The sequence below is a fragment of the Hypanus sabinus genome, chromosome 3, assembly GCF_030144855.1.
Source record: "Hypanus sabinus isolate sHypSab1 chromosome 3, sHypSab1.hap1, whole genome shotgun sequence".
NCBI classification, from domain to species: Eukaryota; Metazoa; Chordata; class Chondrichthyes; order Myliobatiformes; family Dasyatidae; genus Hypanus; species Hypanus sabinus.
The window spans coordinates 39,237,082-39,264,854 of NC_082708.1; the positions used below are offsets into that span (position 1 = coordinate 39,237,082).

Genomic DNA, 27,773 nt, shown 5'->3' on the forward strand with positions numbered 1-27,773 from the left:
GTAAACATTGTGGGCCGAATGGCCTGTACTGTGCTGTATTGTTCTATGTTCTATATTGAAAAGACAGGAAGGTAGACAGAGAAGGTGGAGTGGCTCTGTTGGTTAAAAAATGAAATCAAATTCTCAGAAAGAGATGTCACAGCATCGGAAGATGTAGAATTCTTGTGCAAGGGTAAAATGACACTGATGGGAGTTAAATGCAGGCTTCTGAACAGTAGCCAGGATGTGGGTTACAAATTACAATGAGAGACAGAAAAGGCATGTAAAAAGGGCAATGCTATGATAATCATGGGTGATTTCAATGCAGGTAGACAGGGAAAATCCGGTTGGTGCTGGATCCCAAGAAATGAAGGGTGGGTAGGTAGCAGGAAGTCTGCAGAAGATGATTTGCAGAAGGACTTAGACAGATTGGAGAAATGGACAACAATCCAGAGATAACTACCCAGGTGGTCCTGTTTTTCAGCTTTTTGCCTAACTCCCTATACTCTCTCTTTAGAACTTCCTCCCTTTTCTACCCTATGTCGTTGGTACCAATCTGTACCACAACTTCCGGCTGTTCATCCTCCCCTTTTAGAATATCGTGGACCTAATCTGAGACATCCCTGATACTGGCACCTGGGAGGAAATGTACCATCCAAATGGCTCTTTCATGTCTACACATGCTGCTTTCTGCTCCCCTAATTATTGAATTCCCTATTACTACTGCGCTCCCCTTCTCCCGTTCTGAACCACAGATCAGTGCTGGAAAGCTGGTTGCCGTGGCTTCATCTTCAAAAGGCCATGCCTCAGAAAGGTGGCATTCATCATTAAGGGTCCTCAGCATGTAGGACAAGCCCTCTTGCCATTGCTACCATCCAGGAAGGGGTACAGTAGTCTGAAGACACACACTCAATGTTTTTGGAACAACTTCTTCGCCACTGCTCAACATTTTCAGAACAGCTTCTCCCCCACTGCCATCAGATTTCTGAATGGACAATGAACCCATGTACACTACCTCACTTTTTTTTTCTTTTTCATGTACTCTTTTTGCACTACAGATTGAGCACCCCTTATCTGAAAATCCAAAATCCTGAATGTTTTGAGCACTGACATGATACCACAAATGGGAAATTTCACAAGGCACAAAGAAGGTTCCCAGTTGATGCTAGGTCTCTGAACACTGATGAGAAGTGACCTCACATATCCGGAGTGGGGCTCGATGGAACCAGCTTGTTTTCAGTACTCAACATAGCCAGACCTTCAGTGCATTACTCAGTGATTTCCATGTGTTTCTTGCTTATTCTCTGCTCTGCGCTGTGAGGATATTGTTGAAAATGTGAAAAAGGCCTGCAATCACCTATATGGGCAATAGTGAAAAGAAAAAGAGGCAGCATTTATGTTTATCTATAACACATTGGATGTACGACAACTCTGGCAGGGTTTGCAAGACATTAATTCCTACAAAGCGAAACCCAATAGCATGAACGGCAGGGATACTTCACTACCAGATGAACTCAATGAAAGGGAGAATATAACTACAGCTGTGAAGATCCCTGCTGCACCTGACAGTCCTGTGATCTTTGTCGCAGAGGTCAATGTTAGGCTGTCTTTAAAGAGGGTGAACCCTCGCAAGGTGGAAGGTCCTGATGGAGTATCTGGTAAGGCTGAAAACCTGTACCAACTAACTGGTAGGAGTATTCAAGGACATTTTCAACCTCTCACTGCTACAGGCAAAAGTTCCCATTTGGTTCAAAAAGGCAACAACATCAGTGCCTAAGAAGAATAATGTGAGCTGCCTTTATGACTATCACCCAGTAGCAGTCACATCTACAGTGATGCAATGTTTTGGGAAGTTGGTCATGACTAGACTGAACTCCTGTCTCAGCAAGGACCTGGACCCATTGCAATTTGCCTATTGTCACAATAGGTCAACGATAGATGCAACCTTAGTGGCTCTCTACACAGCTTTAGACCACCTGGACAACACAAACACCTATGTCAGGATACTGTTTATTGCTATAACTCATCATTTAATACCATAATTCCCACAATCCTGATTGAGAAGTTACAGAACCTTGGCCTCTGTACCTCTCTCCTAGACTTCCTACCTGGAAGACTACAATCTGCGTGGATTGATGATAACTTCTCCTCCTTGCTTACGATCAACATTGGTGCACCTCAGGGGTGTGTGCTTAGCCCACTGCTCTGCTCAGTCTATACCCATGACTGTGTGGCTAGGCATAGTTCAGATACTATCTATAAATTTACCGGCGATACAACCATTGTTGGTAGAATCTCAGAGAGTGACAAGAGGGTGTACAGGAGTGAGATATGCCAACTAGTGGAGTGGTGTCCCAGCAACAACCTTGCACTCAGTGTCAGTAAGACGAAAGCGCTGATTGTGGGCTTCAGGAAGGGTAAGACGAAGGAACACATACCAATCCTCATAGAAGGATCAGAAGTGGAGAGAGTGAGCAGTTTCAAGTTCCTGGATGTCAAGATCTCTGGGGACCTAACCTGGTCCCAACATATCAATGCAGTTATAAAGAAGGCAAGATAGCGACTATAGTTCATTAGGAGTTTGAAGAGATTTGGTATGTCAACAAATACACTCAAAAACTTCTATAGGTTTACCATGGAGAGAGGCTGCATCATTGTCTGGTATGGAGGGGCTCAAGCACAGGACCAAAAAGAAGCTGCAGATGGTCATAAATTTAGTCAGCTCTACCTTGGGTACTAGCCTAGAAAGTACCCAGGACATCTTCAAGGAGCGGTGTCTCAGAAAGGCAGTATCCATTATTAAGGACCTCCAGCACACAGGACATGCCCTTTTCTCACTGTTAACATCAGGTAGGAGGTACAGAAGCCTGAAGACACACACTCAGCAATTCAGGAACTCCTTCTTCCCCTCTGCCATCCGATTCTTAAATGGATATTGAATCCTTGAACACCATCTCACTTTTAAAATAAATATTGTTTCTGTTTTTTGCACGATTTTTAACCTGTTCAATGTATGCATACTGTAATTAATCAATTAATTATTATTATTTTATTATTTTTTTTCTTCTTCTTCTATATTATGTATTGCATTCAACTGCTGCTACTAAGTTAACAAATTTCATGACACATGCTGGTGATAATAAACCTGATTCTGATTCAGAAAGTCAAGTTACTGAAAGACCTTGAGAGTGGCGTGTGTGAAGCATCTGACAGAGGATCTATGACCTGAAGAAACAGAAGAACAAACTGTTAAAGTTCTGTGCTGCAAGTAATGAACAGTTAATGAAAAATAGAAAATACTGCATAAAGTAAACAATTAAGATTTCAATTGTCTATCGATCATTGCTTGTCATTGTTCAGCAGCTGATTCAGGTATTCTCCGGATGCTGCTGTGCTGCATTTGATACCCTGCCCTGCACACATTCTATTTTCATTTTATTAACAATCTGTAACAACTTTTACTGTTAAAATGTAAAAGACTGCTTACTGGTAGCCCATAAATTCAGATTCAGGAATGATGGCGATGCCAAACAGCCAACGAATGTCCACCTGGCTGGCTGAGATAGTGATAGCTTACCTTTCTGATGGTTCAATGTATACGTTATTGTTTCATGTACAAAATTACTAAAATATTATTTATGTTTAGACTTGGGTTCTAACATAGATGCTAATATTCCAAAATCTGAAATATTAAACACTACCAGGCCCAAGTATTTTGGATAAGGGGTATTCAACCTGCATTTATTTTAAATTTATTATATATATATCTATTGCAATTTATAGTTCTTTTATTATGTATTGCAATGTACCACTACTGCAAAACAACATACTTCACAACATATGCCAGTGGTATTAAACCTGATTCTGATTCTAATTTCAGCAATAAACTTTGCAAAATGGCGTTCTTCAAAAACTACATAATCAGAATGATTTTCAAGTTGCTTCAAATTACTCCAGAAATTCAAATGGACACTCCCCATGGATTTGTGGTAAAAAAAAAGCCACTGACTGGATTTAAGCTCAAGTTCAGGTTTATTTTCATTCAACTGTATACACATATACCGCCAAATGTGAAAAGGTAACCCCGGACCAAATTGCACAACAGAGTACTTATAAATCATACACAACACATAATGTGATATTATCACAAATAAGTTAACATATAATAAAATATATTCCAGAAGATTGACATTTGATTCCAGGGTTGAATGGCTTGTCATATGAAGAGCATTTGAAGGCTCTGAACCAGTATTCACTAGAATTCAGAATGAGGGGTGATCTCATTGACACCTATTGAATGGTATTGAAACCTATTGAAAGGCCTTGATAGAGTGGATGTGAAGAGGATGTGTCCTATGGTGGGAGAGTCTAAGACCAGAGGACACAGCCTCAGAACAGAGGGGCGTCCTTTACAACGGAGATGAGGAGGAATTTCTTTAGCCAGAGAGTGGTGAATCTGTGAAATTCTTTCCCACAGGCAGCAGTGGAGGCCAAGTCTTTATGTACATTTAAGGCAGAGTTTGATAGATTCTTGACAAGTCAGGGCATGAAGGGATATTGAGAGAGGGCAGGAGATTGGGGCTGAGAGGAAAATTAGATCAGCCATGATGAAATGGCGGATCACACTCAATGGGACAAGTTGCCTAATTCTACTATATCTTATGGTCTTATGGATGTGGCCCTTGGTAGTGTACAAATAGATTGACATTACCAGGAAAATTAATCAAACTGCAATAAAAAAATTAGATGTGCATTTTACAATTAGTATTTCTGAAGAATTATGACTGCACTTTTTTAGGTATGTTTGTGATTTTGTTATTGGTGGGAAGCAGGTTAATCCTTTACAAGTCTGCTTCCATTGTTGGAACACAGTGACTGGAGTAATTGAGACATCATTGGGCACAGTGACTCTAAGCTCACAGAAACAGAGTCAATCTGTTTCTAATTCTGGTGAATCATGTCTGTGAAAATAATCCAGAAACACAAATGATTTTGAAATCTCAGCACAGACTCCTCTGCAGCTTACACTGGAAATCCAGACATGGACACCAGTGCTTGCCACAGGGATTTCTTTCCGTAATGGATGCTGAATTGTGGGTAGGGCAGTAAGTGAAGGGCTGTATAAATTCTTGACAGTTTTCATATTATGCAAAGCTTTGAACTAATGAGCTAATTTCATAGTCACTGGTCACTGGGAATAATACCTCATGTTTATGGCTGGAAAACAATCTATTTATTTTAAAGCCCCTAGAACCTACACTGAAGGATAACAAAAAAATGATCAAAAGGCATCTTGTTAACACTTCAGCTTCCTGAAGGATCCCAAAGCATCTAGCAGGACCATATTGAACCTACAATAATAGGATATCCCTTTGTGGGCTTTGATTTTAGTTCCTACATATTAAAAAATAGCATGCGTAACTCTACAATTTAAGGATGGAGGGAGAGAGAAACAGGAGAAACAGCATTTGGGAATGTATTAGGAACATCGATTCAGTCCATGCATTGGGAATGTGCAGAAACAAAAGGAGTACACCCAAGCATTGACCTACCTGGTTTGTCACCCACCTCCTGCTCTGTCACATGTGTGAAAAGATTTGCATTTCCTCTCTGTTACCTCAGAACCCAGGTGGCATCTTACCCCGGATTCCAAAACATAGAGCAGGCGAAAGAGAAAGAAGGAAAGGAATTACTTGGTTCTCCTTTATACTTGTGTACAGGAAATGACATTAAACAATTTTGAATCTTGAAGAAGGCAGGGAAGAAGAAGAAATAATTAGATCAGAGGAGGGGCTAACAATATTGCCAGAAACCTGACAGTTTGAAAAAAAATCAGAATTCAGTAAAACAGAAAGAAGACAAACAAAGGAGAAATATGTGGAAAGGTAAAAGATTAGAAAAGTTCATGTGGGTGCCTTACAGAGAGAAAAGGAAGAAATTATATGGCAGTATAAGGAAATAGAATAAAAATTAAACCGATCTGTCTCGCCTGAAAATACTGAGCAAACAGTCTAGCATGAATGAGGAGCTAAAAAAAATACTTTAAAAGAGAAAGGTCTTGTAGAAAGCCAATAAATCCTTGATCTAATCACCTGAATCCCAAGGTTGTGAAAAAGATGGACAGCAAATGCTCTGGTTATCATCATCCAAAAATACTTAGATTCTAGATTGGTTCTGTTAGATTAAAAGGTAACGAAGGTAAATTCTACTATTTAAGAATGAAGGGAGAGACAAACAGGAAGCCACAAAGCAGTTAGATTGACACCAATAGCCAGGACATTGCTAGATTCAAATAATAAAAAATGTGATAACAACGGGGCACTTAAAAGGTAACTTAAAACTTAGCTTAGATTTTTGAAAGGTAGATCAGTTTTGATAAATCAGTCAGTTCTTTGAGGCTATAACTAGCAATATATCAGAAAAATCAAGAAAATGTGAGAACAGGAACAGAAGTAAGCTACTTGAACCCTTGTGCCACTCTGCTCTTCAGTAAGATCATGGCTCATCTTTGCTTCATCAGGACTTTCCTGATATCTCTTCATTCCTTTCAATACCTCAAGATCTATTTACATATGACTTGAACATACTGAATTTCAATGAATACACCTTTCATTCCTCTAAAGGCCAAATAGACCTCAGCTCTCCTCACAAGAAAAAAAATCCATCCCACCCCTCCATTAAATCATCTTGGTGAAACTTTATCCCTATACCACAAGTATCTCCTTCCCGATTCTAGGAATTCAGACATGTACACAATAATCCAGCTGTGGTCTTAATAGGAATTCTTCATAATTATATTATGATATCTTTACTTGGTATTCATGTCACCCTGAAACTGCTCTACATCATCCTCCACACAGCAGACACTGCCACCTAGCTTTGCAACATCAATGTATTTAAAGATATTATATTTTCTTCCTACAAGGTACAGATTGTGAATGACTAGGAAATCAGCATTGCTTCCTGCAGTACCCCATTCATTGCAACCTTCCACTTTTTTTCTGTCTATTAACCAAGCTTCTATCCAGTTAGTGTATTACCCTTGAAACCATCGTTCCCTTGAACTTTCTTTAATAAGCTTTTGTGTGGCTCCTTTCAAAAGCCTGCTGAAAATTCAAATACATTAATATCATCTAGCTTGCCCTTATTTCTTCTGCCAGTTACAACCTGTAAAATCTCTGACAGACACAAAATGTTTGTTACATTTCACTCCTGTTTCCTTACTCTTTCATCCTGTCCACTAAAGAGACAGGCTCATATAAATCAGCATGATTCGCAATATTAATTACAGGAACATCCATCCTCGCATTCATTAGAGAACTGCACTTCCTACCATAAATATGTCTTTGAATCATTAAAGGTGAACACTATTTGAAACAAATGACATTTTGCCTTCATACAGAGGCAGCAGCACAAAGCATCTTGTAAACAATACCCCACATAGCACAGTATTAACTCACCAAATCAAACTATCCAGTGGCTGAAAGAGGCAGGAAAGAAACCAAATAGATGATCAGGAACTGGGTGCACCTCACATGAACTGAGACCTAATTAATTCTTCAGAGTTCAGGACAACCCTTTGGCAAGTTTGCTCCTAGTGTAAGACATTGGACAGATTGCACATGGAATAATGTGAGCACATTTGTGCCCCTTATCTAAGAAAGGATGCGCTCTCAATGGAGAGGGCCCAAAGGTAGTTCATGGAAATGAAAGGGTTAATGTACAATATGAGAAGCATTTGATGGCTCTCGGCCTGTACTCATCGGAGTTTAGAGGAATGAGGAGAATCTCACTGAAACCTATCAAATATTGAAAGGCCTAGATGGAGTGGAAATGAAGAGGATGTTTCCAAGAGCTGAGAGAGTCTAAGACCAGAGGGTACAACCTCAGAATAGAAAAATGTCCATTTAGAACAGAGATGAGGAGGAATTTCTTTAGCCAGAATGCGTAGAATCTATGGAGTTCATTGCCACGGACAGCTGTGCAGGCCAAGTCACTGAGTACATTTAAAGCGGAGGTTGATAGGTTCTTGAATGGTAAGGGCCTCAAAGATTACAGGAAGAAGGCAGGAGAATGGGTTTGAGAATTAAAATAAATCGGCCATAATGGAATGGCAGAGCAAACTCAATGGGTATTATCTAAAGGACTATAAATATATGCCAAGAAACACTAAATAATCAAAGGGTACGATAATTTCATTAAAATATGGTGAGTATATTGTCGTAACATATAATGATTTTTTTTGAATGTCAAGTAGATACATAAGTTTACATTTAAAAATATACAGGTTATGGTAGGGTTCTGTTCCTGTTAACTGTTTGTAACGTGGGTTGTAACAAGTCAGAAATGTGGCCGTGAACTGAATTCCCAGGACTGCAGTCTCAACATCCTCTGCAAGAGGTGTGGTGATACTACATCCCAGAATTTATAGTGATACACACCCCAACTAATCTTGTAATTGTGTTCCCTCATTAGAGATCCGCTCACTATTAGAAACACCTTGACATTACTCTATAATGCCAAGGATTTTATATATATCAATAAGATTACAACTCATTCTTCTAAACTCTAATGAATATAGATTTCTTAAATAAGGGGAAGAAAACTATGTATAATACACCAAGTATGGCCTCACTAGTGCCAATGTAACAGCTTTTTATTTTTCCTAACCCCAGCTCTCTTGCAATAATAGATATTGCCTCAAGAATGCAAAATCCATCATAAAGGATTCCTGTTATCTGGGCCATGCTATCTTTTCACAGCTACCATCAGATAGGAGGTACAGAAATCCCACACCACCAGGTTTAAGAACAGTTCCTTCAACTATTCAATTCTTGAACCAACTTGCACAACCATGAACACTACCCCTGTTTAACAGCATTATAAACCACTTTTATCAATTTCATTAGAGGGGACATTGCTTTCTGTTGTTTTAACTATGTTCTTTATTGTAAAAATTGTGTTGAATTTAAGTTTCTTGTGCGAATGCTGCTTATCTAATTTTATATTCCTTTTCCATTACACGAATGCATACATGTACTTGTACAATCACACCTCAGATGGTGACGAGGAAGTGTATAGGAGTTAAATAGACTGGTTGGTTGAGTGGCATCACAACAACAACCTTGCACTCAGCATCAGTAAGACCAAGGATCTGATAATGGGCTTCAGGAAAGGGAAGTCAGGAGAACACACACCAGTCCTCATTGAAGGATCAGCAGCGGAAAAGGTGAGCAGCTTCAAGTTGCTGGATGTCAACATCTCTGAAGATCTATTCTAAACCCAACATATTGATGTAATTTTGAAGAAGGCATGCAGGAGTTTGAGTAGATTTGGTATGTTACCAATGACTGTAGCAAATTTCTACAGGTGTGTGGTGGACAGCATTATAACTGGTTGCATCACCGTCTAGTATGGAGGGGCCTCTGCACAGGATCAGAAAAAGCTGCAGAGGGTTGTAAACTCAGCCAGCTCCGTCATGGGCACTAGCCTCCCCAGCATTGAGAACCAAAAAGTGATACCTCAAGAAGCTGGCATCAATCATTAAGAACTTTTACCACCTAGGACATGGCCTCTTCTCATTACTACCATCATAGAGGAGGTACATGAGCCTGATGACACATACTTAACATTTTAGGAACAGCTTCTTCTGGTCTGCCATAAGATTACTGTATGGTCCATGAACCCATAAACACTGCCTCACTATTTTCTCTATTTTTGCACTACTTATTTTTTCCTTATACTGTATATTTTATTGTAACTTATAGTAATTTTTAATGTATTGCACTGTACTGCTGCCATAAAACAACTTCCGCAACATGTACAGTATCAAATTTATAGATAAATCTAATTCTGACTAGAAACTCAAATTTATTTATAAACTGTTTGATTTTTGAAGGAAGGCCAGTACACCATTTGTTGTCCTAATGACTTGCCTGCTAACATTTTGCAATTCAAGCGCAGAAACGTCTAGACCTTCAGCTTCCCATATGGATCAACCTTCTCAAGCAAAACTCTGACTGACTTTAATTCAATCCAATTTTCAGCAGATGAGAAACAGAAGTTTACCTGTGGCTTCAGAAACAGGGCTCGCATACTTGAACTTCAAAGCGTCACATAATTTTTGCCAGTTGGCTTCCTATTTGTTCAGGCTGGGGCTTATTCTGAATCATAGTGGCCACTTTATTAGATACATCTGAACACCTGCTTATTAGTGCAAGTATCTAATCAGTCAATCAGCATAAAAGCACACAGACACGGTCAAGAGGTTCAGTTGTTGTTCACACAGGACATGAGAATGTGGAAGAAATGTCATCTAAATGACTTGGACCATAGAATAATTGTTGATACCAGACTGGATAGTTTGATTATCTCTGAAACTGCTCATCTCCCAGGAGTTCCAGGCACACCAGTCTCTGGAGTTTAGAGAAAAGGGTGCAATAAACAAAAAAAAAAATCCAATGAGCAGCAGTTCTTGGGCAAAGTGCCTTGTTAATGAGAGAGTTCAGAGGAGAATGGCCAGACTAGTTCAAGCTGACATGAAGGCAAGAGTAACTTAAGTAACCACGTGTTGCAACAGTAGTGTGCAAAGGAGCATCTCTGAACACACATCACGTTGAACCTTGAAGCGGATGGTCTACTGCAGTAGAACATCATGTACATACACCTAATAAAGTGACCACTGAGTGTATATTGCCCACTGAACTATCCTGGTGCTCTGCTCAATTGTATTAGTTTCTTTTGTGTACTTACTTCTCCATAACCCATTCTCTCTCATATGTCCATAAACATACTCCAATTCTCATGCAAAATAATTACATTGGGGCAATTTACAGCTGCCAGTTAGTCTCACAACATATCTACAGAATGGGGAGGAACCGCAGGACCTGGAGAAAACCCGCACAGTCAGAGGGAGAAATTGCAATTTGCACAGAGACAGGACTGGGTTTAGGCTTCTCCCAGATTATTCAAATGCTGCAGCAGCATGACTAACTGTCGCACCAGTGTGTGCAGCCCTTAAGTTAAAATAAATTTCTAGAATGATCTAAACAAAAAAATTTGATTGGTGGTAGTTTTCTGTCAATCAGGCTGCACTATGAGTTTGCAAAGCTGAGTGCGCAGGATGTTCAGCAAGACGACAGGAAAGGGTTGATGTGGAAATTAACAATGCACCATGTTAAACCATAATAATTAATTTACAGATATATATAGTATAATTAAATATTGCATAAATTAGGGTAAACTGTATCAATGGGATGACCTTAAACTACTTGACATTAAAAATGAACAGAATATCAACATATATATTTTATAAATCCAATGCTACTTCTTACCAGCATTGGCAATTGCAAAACAGCACTTTCTACAGTTCTTCCTGTATTGCTTAATGCTGACAGTAGATGGCACTTAGGTCATTTTGGCATTTTGATTATCTGACAAAAACAAGTTCTAATCCATGCGCCTCGAAGTCTTTATTCAAAGTTCAGCCAGAATTATAATATGCTATAACCTGTAAATACTGCACATTGTTGAAACTGCAAGATCTATAGAATGGTTTTTGCATTGACTGTAAAGTTTTTCAGCAACTCCAAGTCTAAACAAAACTTTTTATAATGCAAGTCTTTTCAGAATGTATTTCTTTATGTGGGTTTGTATTTACAAATATAAGATACAGATGTCTTGCTTGCAAACAGCATGCAATAGAGAGAGCTAGGGAATTCAAGAATGGAAGCATCAAATTAAGGCTACATAGACCTAGCATATCTAGGCTCATACCCTTTCCTGTCAGCTTGTGGCCCTCCTCATCCTCCTCACCTTTTCTGGCTCTGCCCCTTTACTGTCCTGATGAAGGCCCAAAATGTCAACTGTGCACTTCCGGCCATGGATGCTGACTGACCTGTTGAGTCACTCCAGAATTTTGTGCTTGTTGCTCAAGATTTTCAGCATCTGCAGCACCTCTTATGCTTCCTAGCATATCCAGTTGTGAAAAATGATGGATAAGTAAACAGCTAAAAGGAGGTAGGATCTCTAAGATCATCTCCATCTTCACTGATGGGAAGAAAGAAAGGGCCAAGGGATTCACTGCCAATGCTCAGAAACAAGTGCCAAGTTGTTGACCAATTTCAGTTTCCCTCTGAGATCCCACCATTACATAAACCAGTCATAACACTGGATCCAGGAAAGGACTTTGGAGCAAACAAAGTCACATTGTAGCACTGAAGACCTGCACTCAAAACTAAGCAGATCTCGAGTCACGCTGTTCCGCAAGAGTTACAACATTGACATCAAGCTAACAATGTGGAAAATCATCCAAGTATCTACTGTTCACAAAAAAAAACAAGACAAATTCAATCCTAATAATTGCAGGCCAATTAGTCTATACTCAGTCACCAGAAAAGTCTTGGAAACTGCAATCAATGGGGTTATTAAGCGGCACTAACTCACTGATAACCTGTTTCCCAATGCTGAAGAAAAGTCAGCTCAGCTAATACATTAATCCAATCCAAAGAGAGATCAATAGCTGAATTCCAGGGGTGAGGTGAAAGAAACTGACTGTGATATCAAGACATTATTTGATCCAATGTAGCATCAATATATTCTGAGAAAATTGAAGTGAACAGGTATCGAAGGCAAAACAACTGAATGGCTGGAGTCATGCCTTGCACAAAAGACGGTGGTTGTGGTTGTTGTCATCTCATTCCCCCTGAATCGTTGCTGCAGAACTTCCTCAGGGCAGTATCATATATCCAACTCCCTTCATCAATTACCTGCCTTGCATCATAAGGTCAGAAATGGAGGTGGTGGCTGATGATTGCACAATGCTTAATTCAATTTGCATTGCTCCTAGAAAATCTACCACCCATGCCTGCATGGAGTAAGACCCAGACAATATTTAGTGAAGGTCAGACTTGCACCATCAAAATGCCAGGCAATGACACTTCCAACAACAGAGTATCTAACCACTTACCCTTTACATTCAATGGCATGATCATCATCAAGTCCCCCACCTTCAATACCCTAGGGATTATCAACCAGATACTCAACTGGACCAGCCACACAAATATTGTGACTATAAGAACAGATCAGAGATTTAGGATGCGTTTAACTCTTTGCACCTATCTTCTAGGTACAATTCTGAAGTGTGTTGTATCAGTGCAGAACTAACAACTCTCTACAAGCTACATACCATCAAAGACGGAGCAATTTACTCATTTGGTAAATTGGTTTGTCATTGTCACATGTACCAAGATGCAGTGAAAAAAGATGCAGTGAAAATACTAATCACTTCATGAGCAGCGCTTGATGGCTCTGGGCTTGTACTTGCTGGAGTTTAGAAGAATGAGGAGTGATCTCATTGAAACCTATAAGATACTGAAAGGTCTAGATATAGTGAACGTGGAGAGGATGTTCCCTATAGTGAGAAAAGTCTAAGACCAGAGAGCACAGCATCAAAATAGAATAATGTCTCTTTAGAGCAGAGATAAAGAGGAACTTCTTTAGTCAGAGGGTGGTGAATTTGTGCAATTCATTGCCACAGACGACTGTGGAGGCCAAGTCATTGGGTATATTTAACGTGGAAGTCGATAGGTTCTTAGTTAGTAAGAGTGTCACAGTTATGGGGAAAAGGCAAGAGAATGGCGTTGAGAGGGATAATAAATCTGCCATGATGGAATGGCAGAACATATTCAATGGGCTAAATGGCCTTATGGTCTTACAGTATTACATCAGTGCACTGAGGTAGTACAAGGTAAAGCAATAACAGAATGCAGAATAACGTCTTACATTTACAGGGAAAGTGCAGTGCAGACAGAGAAGAAAGTGCAAGATCATTACAAAGCGAATTGAGAGGTCAAGAGTCCATAGTATTGTACTATACACCATTCAATAGTCTTATAACAGTGGGACAGAATCTGTCATTATACCTGGTGGTACATTCTTTCAAGTTTTTTACACCTACTGCCTGATGTGAGGGGAGAGAAGGCAAAATGTCTCGGGTGGGTGGGGCTATGTTGGCTGCATTGTCAAGGTGGTGAGAAGTATAGGCAGAGTCCATGGAAAGGAGGCTGGTTTTCACGACATACTGATCTGTGTCCATAATGCCCTGCGGTTTCTTGCATTCTCGAACAGAGCATTTGCATACCAAGTGGTGATGCATCTAGGAAGAATGTTTCCTATGGTGCATCAATAAAAATTGGTGAGGGGCTAAAGGGCACGCCAAATTTCAAAGTTCAAAGTACTTTTATTATTAATGTATAAATTATAAAACATACAACCTTACGATTCATCTCCTTACAGGCAGCCACAAAACAAATAAACCCAAAAGAACCCATTAAAAAAAGGAAGACTGTTAAACACACAATGTGCAAAGAGAACAAATCATACAAACAATAAAAGTAAGCAAATGGCATTCAGAACAAAAGGGAGTCCACAGGCACAAAGCCCGGAGCAGCTGGAGCAAGCCATAGCCTCAGTTCAGCGCAGAGCTGAGAAAACATCACAAAACAGCAAGCAGAACCCACCCAAAGTCACCTGTGGTTCGAACCAGATTTCTTTAGCCTCCTGAAGAAGTAATGGTGTTGGTTAGTTGTAACCTGCCTTTCTTCTACAGATCTCATCTGGTCCCATTGATCCAAATACGCAAAGTCTTCTCTCCTGCTCAGGTCTTCAGCCACACATTCATCTGTCCTGCTTTCTTATTGTTACCCATGCTACCCATGGGACAGGGAGTAGTCCTGAGATTATGACCCTTGAGGTCCTGCTTTTTTAAACTTCTACCTGTTTTCCCAAATTCGCTCTACAGGATCTCATTCCTCTTTCTACCTGTGTCATTAGTGCTAAACTGTACCATGACATTCAGCTGCTCTTCAGAATGTTCACACACGCTTTAGAATTGCCCACAGATCTCTAGAATCAGAACTTTTATCCTTAAACAAAGCAAAATAAGATATAATAAATCACAGCTTTTCTTCTAATCAGTCAAGGCAGAGATCTGATTTATCATTTGTTTCTATCAGACTTCAATTTGTCCACCTTTTTTGCAATACATGGATAGATGCTTATCCAAGCTCATGTCATACAAAATCTATCATCAAAACAGATGTTTTATATGAGTCTCCCAAATACTGACATAACTGGTGTAAATATAGTTTGACATACTAAATAGTATAACTGTGAGAAGTCCTAGATCAGCAGGGAGAGCTGGAATGAAGGAAGCCATCAAAGGACTCCTTTCAATCCAGCTTATTTCAACTTAGTTTAGTTGTTGATACCTCATATAGTTTTGGCAATATAAACCTGAAATTGAAAGATATTGCACAAGTTACCTTCAACACAAATTGCCTTTTGAAAACCTTTGCCACATCACCTCTAATGATGCCAGTTGAACTTGTGAACTTCTATCATGGAGATTGAGATCATATGTTCAGTTGCCTTTGCCATTTCCACTGGGGCTAAACTTTACCAGTCTCCCCTTTTGTTTTCCCCAGGCTCATCTTCCCTTTAAGTTCCATCTTCTGCTCCCAGTACCCAATTTCCAGATCTGCTAAGCACACAAATTCCTTTCCTGGTCTCCATATTGACAGTTCCCTTCAGACAGGTAGCATCCTCTTCATCCTCAACCCTCAGTGTTTCCCATCTTTACCTATCCCCCCAAAAAGAAGCTACTCAACTCCCAAATGACTCCACCAAACCTAGCCCACCAACCTCCATCTCCCCATTTCTATAGTCCAATGATGTACCATTGCCTCTCAAATATGAGATTGTATTCCCTGAATTCTATGCTTGTGTTGATCTAGTGTAGATCCTGCACTTATTACAACATGGAAATTGATTTTATCAAAGTCATTCATGATTTGTGACTTCATTAGAACTCTCCACTTTATTCTTCTTAATCTGATTCCAGTTTTTGTCATGATTAATTATACCTTTCAACTAAGATGCATTGTCCCTCACCGTCAAATTGGAAGGGATTTCCTCAGTCTATTTCCATTTTTATTTATCTTGGTAGTCAAAAAATCATCTGCATGGATTTCCATTTCTGCTCCTGCTCAATTACAGCTGGGGTTCTTCAAGGCTGTGCAACAACTGTTTTGATGATCCAATGCACATATTTATTATTCACCCCAATTTCCAAAACACTCAATCACAGGTAGAAGTGACATTTTGCAATTCATAGCTCTATTGGTTGTTCTAGATGTATCTATCAACATAAAGAGTGAACAAATCTTTAACATTTATTACTGTCATCCTACTCCAGGTCAGCAAAGAAATGCCAAGGTATTGTAGCAGTCAGAGAGGTCAACTATCCCAACAGATCTGGGAGGAACTCTCCCAGCTAGACAGAGATAAAGAGGTTGGGATCCCAGTACAAAAAGCACAGTGAGGAAAAGCTACGTGGTCAACGTTTGGTCAGCATCAATGTGAGAAAGCAGAATGGTACTAGCACACAGCTGACCCTGGGCACAGAACAGGTAAATAAGGATGGTTCAAACACGAGGAAATCTACAGATGCTGGAAATTCAAACAACACACACAAAATGCTGGTGGAACACAGCAGGCCAGGCAGCATCTATAGGAAGAAGCGCTGTTGACGTTTCGGGCCAAGACCCTTTGTCAGGACTAACTGAAAGGAGAGATACTAAGAGATTTGAAAGTAATCGGGGCTAAGGATGGTTTGGGACTGGCATCTGGTGGAAGGGATAGTCTGTTGGATTGCAAAAGCATAAACAGTCACTTTGATAATTAAGGAACTGATGGTTGAATTAATATATGTATTGCAAGACATCAAATTTCATGTCACTTATCAGTGATAATAAACCTGATTCTCTTTCTGGGTGGTAATATCTAAACACAAGTAACTTGGAAGCTGTGAATGAGTTATGTAACTAAATACTTCATGAGTATTATTTAAGGTTGTGAAAATAAAGAGTTAAGTAATTGTTTGATCTGTTTAGTGCAGGGGTTTCCAACCTGGGGTCCACAGACCCCTCAGTTAATGCTAAGGCTCATGGGCATAAAAAAAGTTGGGGACCCCTGGTATAGTGAATCTATGAATTTTTAAAATGAAAATAAATAAAAAAACATATAGATATTAGGCAAAGTCATTGGCAACAATACTACTGCATAGTTGTACTACACCTTTGACTGCTCTGAAGAAAATTTCAACACAAATCACAGAAATCTTCACAACACTTGAAACAATCTCAGTTGGCTTTGATACCCTTAGCTTTGGCACTGTATCAGCTCTTTGTATTGTAGTGATGGTATACACAGTGCCTACAACAGATTCCACTAGGTTGCAGAGGAGCAGATGGGCTTTTGTGTTTGAGGATGCAAGGTTAGGTTGCTTTGCTGAATGTAAAATTATCTCATGTCCAGTGTGTGAAGCAGTGTTGATTTCAGATTTTCATGGATCAATACAAATATCAGAGTTTTCCAATGAACCATGGGTTAACATGAGGCTTTCACAGAACTATATCCTGGTTGCATTTTTTGACAAATTTCAGTTTTTTAAAAATATTACAGAAATAGCGAGGATGGATAACGGACTACTATTCAACAACACTGACTTCAGGAAGTTTGCTAATTATTTAGGATTAACACCTCACAAAATCACACTTCGCTGTCCAATCATCAAAGAATGCAATAAAATCATTTTGTTCATACAAAAGGCAAATTATGGGAGAAAGGAATGTGGTGAACTACATATACCTGTCTGGACACGCCCCCGCTGACTGCTCCTGTGGCTCCTCCCCCTGACCGTGGCTCCTCCCATGGACCCTAATATAAAGGCGATTGGGGACTCCGCCCCGGCCTCAGTCTCCAGTGTAGTGGTCAATTGCTGCTTGTTCTTTCTTCTAGCCAATAAAAGCCTATATCTCACCTCATGTCTCCAAGAGTTATTGATGGTGCATCAAGGAGTTTATTGCTTTTTACAAAACTACAGAAGAATACCACTCAGTGATGGAAATGCTGCCAGCTACACTCGTTTTGATTTAGTTAGTTCTTGCATGTATTCGAGACATCTCTGTCATTCCATTATGGTTGATTTATTATCCCTCTCAACCCCATTTTCCTGTCCTTACCCCATAACTTTTGCATTTGACACCCTGATTATTCAAAAACCTATTAACCTTTTCTTTAAATATACCCAATGACTTTGCCTCCACAATCATCTGTCAGTGAATTCCACATATATATCATCTTCTTGCTAAAGAAATTCCTTCTTAACTCTGTTCTAAAGGGACATCCTTGTATTCTGAGGCTGTGCCCTCTGGTCTGGTAAGAATGCGTGAGGTTGGATGCAGCGGCTTCTAAAGAGCCAATCAAAGGTGGTATCGTCTTTTCTTTAAAAGTATTTTTTATGATCACAAGACCTTGCTGGACATTAAGAAAAAATACGGGTCTTCCCCATCAGTGAGTTGCTCATTGGAACAACTGAAGAAGCTGGAGTTGGTGTGGCCTGCGTCAGAGAGTCATCTGAGGAGTTGGTACGCAAAAGCGGTGTGCAGTCTAATAGTGAGTGATAGTCTTAGTCGCTTTTCCTGTTGGATTTTGATAATGTGGGAGGCTGCAAGTCAGATTCACTGGTTTACTGGCGAGCAGCGGGTGAACTGCTTGGCCTCAGTTGCAGCGAGGACTAGACTAGGCCTCGAGCTGCTGTGTTGCCTGTTTGCCACTGCCCTAGGGAGGCGTCAGAGTCGGAGCACTCAACTGGAGTGTCGGAAGGGGTGTGTCAGGGCATACTGAATGGAGTTGGTGCTGTCCTCCAGTGTTCACTCTGTAAAAGACAAGATGCATTGTGCTTGACCGCAGACTGCTACAACATACATGGACTCAGGGACTTGGACTATTTTTTTATGTGATTTTTTTTATGACTGTCTTTTATGTGCTATGTGCCCTCTGTGCTGTGTATGACTGTTGGCAGTATGGTTTATATTTTGGCACCAGTGTAACACTGTTTTGTTTAGCTGTATACATGGGTATTCAAGTATGGTTGAATGGCAATTAAACTTGAACTTGCTTCTAGACTCCACCACTACAGGAAATATCCTTTCCTCATACAGTCTACCGACGCCTTTCAATATTTGATAAATTTCAAAAAGACCTCCCTTCATTCTTCTAAACTCCAATGGGTACAGGCCGAGCCATCAAAATAAACCACTTATTTCATGTTAAAGCAATGAAAAATAGAATATAAGCAACATTCAAAGAAACACCGACATTCTGGTCTACATCATAATAGCTCAGGCCACAGATCTCATTGAACAGAACAAGTAAGCATTTCCTTATCACATTTGACTGCCACAAATATATGTACAATCACAACATTGCAAAGCATCATAAAGAACATATCCTCCTTCAAAGCACTCAAAATACCATCTGCTGTCAGTGAATCCAAAATGGATAAGCAAATCGCTGAAGCAACTGAACAACCTCAGTTGAAAAGACAACCCATGTCTTCAAAGTGATAACAGCTATGCATCATCTGAGCCGAATCTCCTTCATATTTGAATGATATTGTAAGCATGTTATATAAAATTTAAATAGAATATAAAGACTAAGAAGACCAGAAGTTCACCATGAGGAGCTCAGCTTTAAATGTTACCTGTTTATTCCTCTCCGCAGATGCTGTCTGAACTGCTTAGTTCCTCCAGCACTTTGTGTCTGTTACTTTTAACTAACTCAGGAAAGGATTTGGTTCCATTATTATGTTATTTCCTTTCCATGTGCGTATTTAATCCTTCAGGGCACTATGTATCGTCTTGGACAAACACAGAATCCTGGTTTGGCAATAAAGAAAGCAGCACATTGTGCTCAGTAAATTTGTATAATGAGTCATAAATAGAAACATTAAACCATTTTAGAGTACAATATTCAATAAAATATGTAAGTGAATTTTTCTCCACCAAACAGGAATAAGACGGATCCATTGGTTTCAGAGTAACACACATAAAACGCTGGAGGAACTCAGCAGGTCAGGCAGCATCTATGGAAATAAATAAACAGTTGATATTTCGGGCCAAGACCCTACTTTAGGATTGGAAAGGAAGTGGAAAGATGCCAAAATAAAAAGTTGGGGGATGGGGGAGAGAGAAAAGAGGACAAATGAGAAGGTGATAGATGAAGCCAGGTGGGTGGGGGAGGAGGGAATAAAGTAAGAAGCTAATAGGTGATAAGTGGAAAAGGCAAAGGGCTGAAGAAGAAGGACTCTGATAGGACAGGAGAGTGGATCATGGAAGAAAGGGAAGGAGGAGGGGAATTAAAAGACAAGTGAGGAGAAGAGGTAAGAGGCCAGAGTGGGGGAAATGAAGAAAATGGAAAGCAGAAGGAAAAATTACGGGAAGCTGGAGAAATTGATGTTCATGCCTTCAGGTTGGAGGGTACATTGAGCTATTGCTGTTCCAACCTGAAAGTGGTCTCATCATGGCAGAAGAGGTGGCCACAGACTGGCATGTTGGAAAAGGAACGGTGATAGGAATTGAAATGGTTGGCCAATGAGAAATTCTGCTTTTTGCAGACAGAGCTGAGGTGCCTGACGAAGCGGTCTCCCAATCTATATCGGGTGTCTCCAGTGATGAGGAGGCTGTACCGGAAGCATCAGATACAGAAGATGAACCCAACAGATTCGCTGGTGAAGTGTTGCCTCACCTGGAAGGACTGTCTGGATCCCTGACTGGAGCTGAGGGAGAAGGTAAATAGCACTTCTTCCTTTTGCAGGGCCAAGTGCCAGGAAGAGATTAGTGGGGAGGGATGAATGAACAAGGGAAATACAGAGAGAACAATCCTTGTGGAAACCAGAGAGTGTTTGGGAGGTAAAGATATGTTTGGTGCTAGGGTTTCATTGAAGATGGCAGAAATTGCAGAGAACAAAGTATTGAGGTTTATGGGGTGGTAGATGAGGTCAAAAGGAACTCTATCCCTGCTAAGGCAGCGGGAAGATGGGGTGAGCATAGATGTCTGGGAAAAAGAGGAAATGTGGCTGAGGGCAGCACTAATGGTGGAAGAAGGGAGATCTCATTCTTCGAAGAAGAAGGACATCTCTGATGTCTTGGAAAGGAAAGCCTCACCCTGGAAACAGATGTGGCAGAGAAGGAAATGAGAAAAGGGAATAGCATTTTTACAGGAGTCAGGATGGGAAGAGATATAGTCAAGATAGCTATGAGAACTGGTGGTCTTATAAAAGATAAGAGTAGACAGTGTCGTGGTTTCTCATGCCCCACAAACAACCAGGAGACGCAGAAGATTCTTCAAGAAGGGTTAAACTTTAATTTGCAAATCAAAGCTGAGACCGTCATTGAGCTAGTCGCTGATTGCCCACCAATCCTTGTACATAGCATTTTTATAGCAATCTCCTGGTTTAGTTGCATTAGCATATCCAATCGGTTTATAGTTGCGTATCACAAGTACATCTGCCACTACTGTTTCTACTCATTGACTTAATCATGTTCTAATCTACAACTCTTAGCTACTTCTCATTAACACACCATTGTCTTCTACATTCTTAAGATTTCATTCTCCTACTAAATTGGATACATACATAGCAAATAGCAAGTTCAAAGCTGACTACATAGTTTTGGTTACACAGCAAACAATGCAACTTTTATACTCCAATAACAGCTTGTCTCTTGGTTTCAGACCCAAGAAACAGGTTCCTTTCCATATTTTCTGTCTCTGTCCCTATAAGGGAACAGAGCCAGACCAATGTTCCAGACCACTTCTGCTCCATGAACAAGTCTGCCTTCTTTTCTCTCTCTATAACACAGCCTGATTCTGTCCTTACCTGAGTTTATCTGCTTTCATACCAGTGAGGCTATTCTAATGGCTTGTGTAAGCACATGCTTCCTTTCTTATTGCACTGGGCACTTTAAAAATCAGAAACTGATGTGGCTATGACCAATGCATAATCCTCCACAAAGCCCTTCAGATTATTTAAACGCCAGTCCAGAAGCAGCCACCTTCACAGAGATGATAAAGACGAAGAAGCACAAAAATGCACTGGATTAAATTCATGAATGTAATTCAGGAAGAATAAATGGAACTCAGAGTTGTTGAGCAGCACCAACAAAAGGAAGAAATTAGTACCCGCAGCAAGATTCAGATGTTTACACATTATGAACAAAACATATTGCGCTCTACCCACTAAATGAGAACAACCTTTCAACCCATCCTCTAAGAATGTTTACAGTCCCTAAGAAATAGAGTCTTAGAGCACAACAGCACAGAAACAGGTCCTTCAATCCATCTAGTCCATGCTGAGTTGTTGTTCTGCCTAATCCCATTCATCCACACCTGTACCAAAGCCCTTCATATACCTCTCAATTATGTACAGTACCTATCTAAACTTCTCTAAAATATTGCAGTCAAATCTCCACCCACCACTTCCACTAGCAGTATTTGCACTCTTAAACCACTCTCTGAGTAAAGTTCCCCCTCAGGTTCCCCTTAAATATTTTACCTTTCACCCTTAACCCATGACTTTTAGTTCTTCTCTCACTCAGTATCAGTGAAAAAAAATGATTTGCATTTACCCTATCTATACCCCTCGTAATTGTGTATATCTCAAAACAAATTTCCCCTCATTCTTCTATGCTCCAGGGAATAAAATCCTAACCTATTTAACCTTTCCTTGTAACTCAGGTCCTCGAGTTCCAACACCATTGTTGTAAAATTTCTCAATACTCTTTCAATCTTATTATGTCTTTCCTGCAGATAGGGTACACAATACTCTAAATCTGGCCTCACCAATGTCTTATACAACTTCAATATAACATCCTATCTCCTGCACTTATTTATGAAGGACAATATGCCAAAAACTCTCTTTACGATCCAGTCTACCTGTGGCATCACTTTTCAAGGAATTATGGATCTGTATTCCAAAATACCTTTGCTCTATGGCACTCCAATTCACCGTGCAAGTCTGATCCTGGTTTGTCCTCCCAAAGTGCAATATCTCACACTAGTCTGCATTAAATTCCATCTTTCAATTGAACCTTATGGGCCAGCTTCCCATGTGGGACTTTGTCAAAGGCTTTGCTAAAGTACATGGAGAAAATATTTACTGCCTTTCTCTCATTAAATTTTTTGGTAACCTGCTTGAAAAGATTGGTTAGACACAACCGATCACGCACAAAGCCATGCTGACTATCCCTAATCAGATCTTGTCTATCCAAATACTGTACTTATATATCCTGTCCATTAGAATACCTTACAATAATTTACTCACTGGCCCGTAATTTTGTTGCTTATTCTTGGAGCCTTTCTTGAATAACGGTGCAACATTAGCTATAATAGAGACAAAACAATCTTTGCCAGCATTGGAACAGCCATACAGAAGATTCTGGGGACCTTTAGAGCACATTGGCATTTGAGAATGATTCCAGGAATGAAAGGGTTACTGTATGAGGAACGTCTGGCAGCTCTTGGTATGTATTCCCTGGAGCTCAGGAGAATGAGGGGGGATCTCATAGAAATATTCCAAATGTTAAAAAGCCCGAACAGATCAGATACAGTAAAGTTATTTCCCATGGTAGGGGAGTCTAGGATAAGAGGGCATGTCTTCAGGATTGAAGGACTTCGATTTAGAACAGAGATGCAGAGAAATTATTTTCGTCAGACGGTGGTAATTCTGTGGAATTTGGTGCCACAAGTGGCTTTGGAGGCCAAGTCATTGAGAACATTTAAGACATTGTGTTATGTACTTGTGACATGACAGTGGTACCCTTGTCACGTGACTGGGGTTGAAGCTATACTGGACTTGAGGTAATGGTCTTGTGATGGTGGAGTGACGTCATTTTCCTGCCAGTTGAGATCATGTGACAGGTTTTTTTATATAGGTTATAAGAGGAAGACCCCACCCTGTGAGGAGGGGCAGTTCATGGCTGGATTTGCCATGTTGACTTCATGCCACTGCGTGATTTAATGTGATGACGCAGTTTAGTTGAAAGATGAAGTTTTATCAAATGCCTAAAGTTTAAAAGGTCATTGCCAGCATGCTCTTTACAATACTTCTAGTTTGAGAATCAGTGGAGAGTGAAGATCGGAGTTCGGGAGTTAAAGATCGAGGAGAATCGATTTTCGACGGTGAAACGGGTTCGACCTTTGTTTAATCCTTATTTGGAAGGAATTCGTTGACTGTTCTCGTGTTAATCTCTGTGGGATAGCAGAAGATTGAGGACAGTGTGATAAAGGAAAGGTCAGTGCATTTAAACCGTTTCGTTTCGTAAATTCTTCGTGGGAAAAGTTCGACGTTGGGGGATCGAAGGAAAACGACGTGAAAGAGAATTTAAATCGTCTTAAAAAGACTCTCCCTTAAATGGACTGTGAGCATTTTGAACTTTTGGCAATACTACTTTAAAGAACTGTTTTTGCAACATCGCTTTAAGAACTGTTTGAGCTGCCGTACAGCAGCTGATTTCCGGTTACGTTAGTGTTTGTTTACTTTTGGGGGGGGTTGTTTTCAGTGTTTAATAAACGTGTTATTTGTTATATAAACCCTTACCTATCTCATATATTTATTGTTGCCTGAATACGTAACACATTGATAAATAGGTTCCTGATTAGCCAGGGCATCAAAGGGTATGGGGAGAAGGCAGGGGAGTTGGGATGACTGGAAGAATTAGATCAGCCATGATGAATGGCAGAGTTGACTCGATGGGCCGAATAGCCTACTTCTGCTCCTATATCTTATGGTCTTGGAGCTGCCCAAAATAAAAAAGCAAGTTCTGAAGCAGATTAGTTATGCGATACCTATTGCAACTATTGAGGTTTTGGATTACAAATTATATGTAAGGAAAGATAAAATGTGGCAACTGCAGAAAACACAATAGACTATTCCTTTTGCAGATTAGTCGTCACTGAGAAGCCCCTGACATGAAGTTCTGAGTCTCATTATTAAACTGACATGCAACCAATGGTGGGTAAAGGAAATGCCACAGGCAACCTTCAAAGTGGTAGGTAGTCGTGGAGAGGGAGAGACAGAGAGATACAGACAAGGAGACAAAGACAGAAAGAGAAAAATGTAAGGACGTACTCAGCAGAGACTTCCTTTGGGATGAGACAGACTTGGAAGCAAATGTGGTTGTTTTCAATCCAAAGATGGGCTACGGCAGTCTTTTGGGCAAGACATTAGTTTGATTTTATTGATGTCATGAAAAAGTAAAGGCATTTTTTAGTTCAAAGGAAACCAGAGACAAAATCACTGAGAAGTTCCTAAAAAAACATTTTTTTCTTCATATTCTCTTGGCATGACAGTACATAATCTCTTTAGCATAAATTCAGAATTAGACTAATCTTAGCAAAGACAACGGAGACCTGCTAGTTCAAATTGAACAGTGCATGCTGTACTATCCCTGTTATGAAGTAGTTCTTTTCTACGTATTTTTGAAGCATTGTTGAGATTGTTTGCAGATTTTTCCCATGTGTTTATATCAAAGTGGCTACCACAAAGCTGTGGCTTAAAATGGCAGCTCATAAATAATCCCATTAAATGCCAAAAATTGTGTCTTGCTTACTTCCTGTCTTCTTGACACTCTGAAAGAACAAGGATGCAGCCAAAGGGGTACATCAAATGGTTATAGCATACAAAGAAGTAATGCTAGGAAGCTGAGTTTGATAACAGAAAAGACTCAGCTCCCACTAAATATTTTTTGCTTAGTATAGGAAGCATTTAAACAAGCAACTTCATAAAAAAATAAAGAGCAAAACAGCTATGAAATATGTGCCACAAACTTAACAACTACTGTCACCGATTCATTCCCTGAAAATTAAAGGAACAAATTTTCAGAATACCAATATGGATCCCATTTCAACATCCACTTAGCTTACAGACTTCCATATGCTCAATTCAAATGGATTATAAGAAGTAACTCAGTTTATACAAGAAGTCTCAGGGTGGTTGGGGTTGCACAGTCTTAAAGTGTCAGAAACATTATGAATTGTTCAGAGTATGAAAGGCTCAGGCTAAAATGTGGCACTAGTGCATTCTGAGCTTTTGAACTAATGAGATGAGGCCACGCTTTATTAGCTCCTAATTGTGCTCCATTATTTAGTTCTTGATCTTTAGCCCATTTGTCTTTAGTTTCATACAAAATAAATCTATTAATTTATTCTCTACATTGGGCAATGTTAAAGATACAGCACTTTTCTGTTATTTTGATTCTCTCACAGCAACCTTTTTAGAAATGCAGAATTGCTAACAACTTTCAGTGGAGACCTCCTTCTCTGTATGAAACCCTGCTGACCGAGGAAAAATATTTCCCTTGTGCATTGTATAGAATAAAATCATTAACAGATTCTTAAAAGAATGGCTGAAGCTTGCCTATTTACCAAAGGAACAAATGCACAATTACATAAAGCTGAATTACATGATAAGTATGGACATGATAGATTCAATAGTCTTCTTGATCAGAAAGTAAGATCAAATTGTTCACTTATTCTTGCATAATATAATAAGGAGCAATCCTATTCAATTTAGTAAAGTCATAATTTTTAGTGATCTTACTCTGTATGTAGCCAGTTGCTTTTGTACTGTATTACTCTAAGAAGGAAACATGGTAAAAGTTATTTAAAGATGACACTATCTTTTATGTTCTTTTTGCAATGAGAATCAGTCATGTGAAAGATAGCAAATGCAGCTAGACAACACAACTAGATATTTTAATGTGTTCATAACTGATAAAATTCTTAATTCTGAATGCATTTGTTTCTTGTTTGAAAATTTAATGCACATTGATGGGTGGAGAAAAGGCAGGTGGACTTTAATTCTAGCTAATGGGAAGTCTAATGTAAGGAGAGAGTCTACAGTTAATAGCAGGATCCTTAATAGCATTCAACATGTAAAGTGATCTTGTGATTCAAGTTCATAGCTCACTGAAAGTGACCACACAAGTAGAAAGGGTGGAAAAGAAGGTATATGGCATGCTTGCCTTCATTGGTCAGGGGCACTGAGTGTGGGTCATGTTATAGTTAACCATATAACAATCACAGCACGGAAACAGGCCATCTCGGCCCTCCTAGTCCGTGCCCAACTCTTAATCTCACCTAGTCCCACCTACCCGCACTCAGCCCATTACCTTCCACTCCTTTCCTGTCCATATACCTATCCAATTTTACCTTAAATGACACAACTGAACTGGCCTCTACTACTTCTACAGGAAGCTCATTCCACACAGCTATCACTCTCTGAGTAAAGAAATACCCCCTCCTGTTTCCCTTAAACTTCTGCCCCCTAACTCTCAAATCATGTCCTCTCGTTTGAACTTCCCCTACTCTCAATGGAAACAGCCTATTCACGTCAACTCTATCTATCCCTCTCAAAATTTTAAATACCTCAATCAAATCCCCCCTCAACCTTCTACGCTCCAATGAATAGAGACCTAACTTGTTCAACCTTTCTCTGTAACTTAAGTGCTGAAACCCAGGTAACATCCTAGTAAATCGTCTCTGCACTCTCTCTAATTTATTGATATCTTATATCTTAGCTATATAAAACTTTGGTCAGGTTGCACTTGGAGTACTGTGCGTAAATCTGATTGCCCCATTATAGGAAGGGTGTCAAGGCTTTGGAAATAATGCAGAAGAGGTTTACCAGGATGCTACCTGGATTAGAAGGATCTATAATGACAAACACAAGAGATTCTGCAGATACAGGAATCCAGAGTCCTGAAGAAGGATCTCTGCCTGAAACATCGACTGTTTATTCATTTCCATAGATACTGACTGACCTGACGAGTTCCTCCAACATTTTGTGTGTTGTTTTGAACTATGAGGAGAAGTTCGATGAACTTGGATTTTTT

The 27,773-nt window shown here is 39.8% G+C and overlaps 1 long non-coding RNA gene across 1 annotated transcript; it reads right to left on the reverse strand.

Moving 5' to 3' along the window:
* Positions 1 to 3,075: 3,075 nt before the first annotated feature.
* LOC132390741 (uncharacterized) lies at positions 3,076 to 27,773 on the reverse strand. Its single transcript, XR_009510997.1, has 3 exons — positions 27,702 to 27,773; positions 5,532 to 5,615; positions 3,076 to 3,204 (listed from the first exon to the last, which is right to left on the reverse strand). It is a non-coding gene; the product is annotated as an uncharacterized LOC132390741 (long non-coding RNA).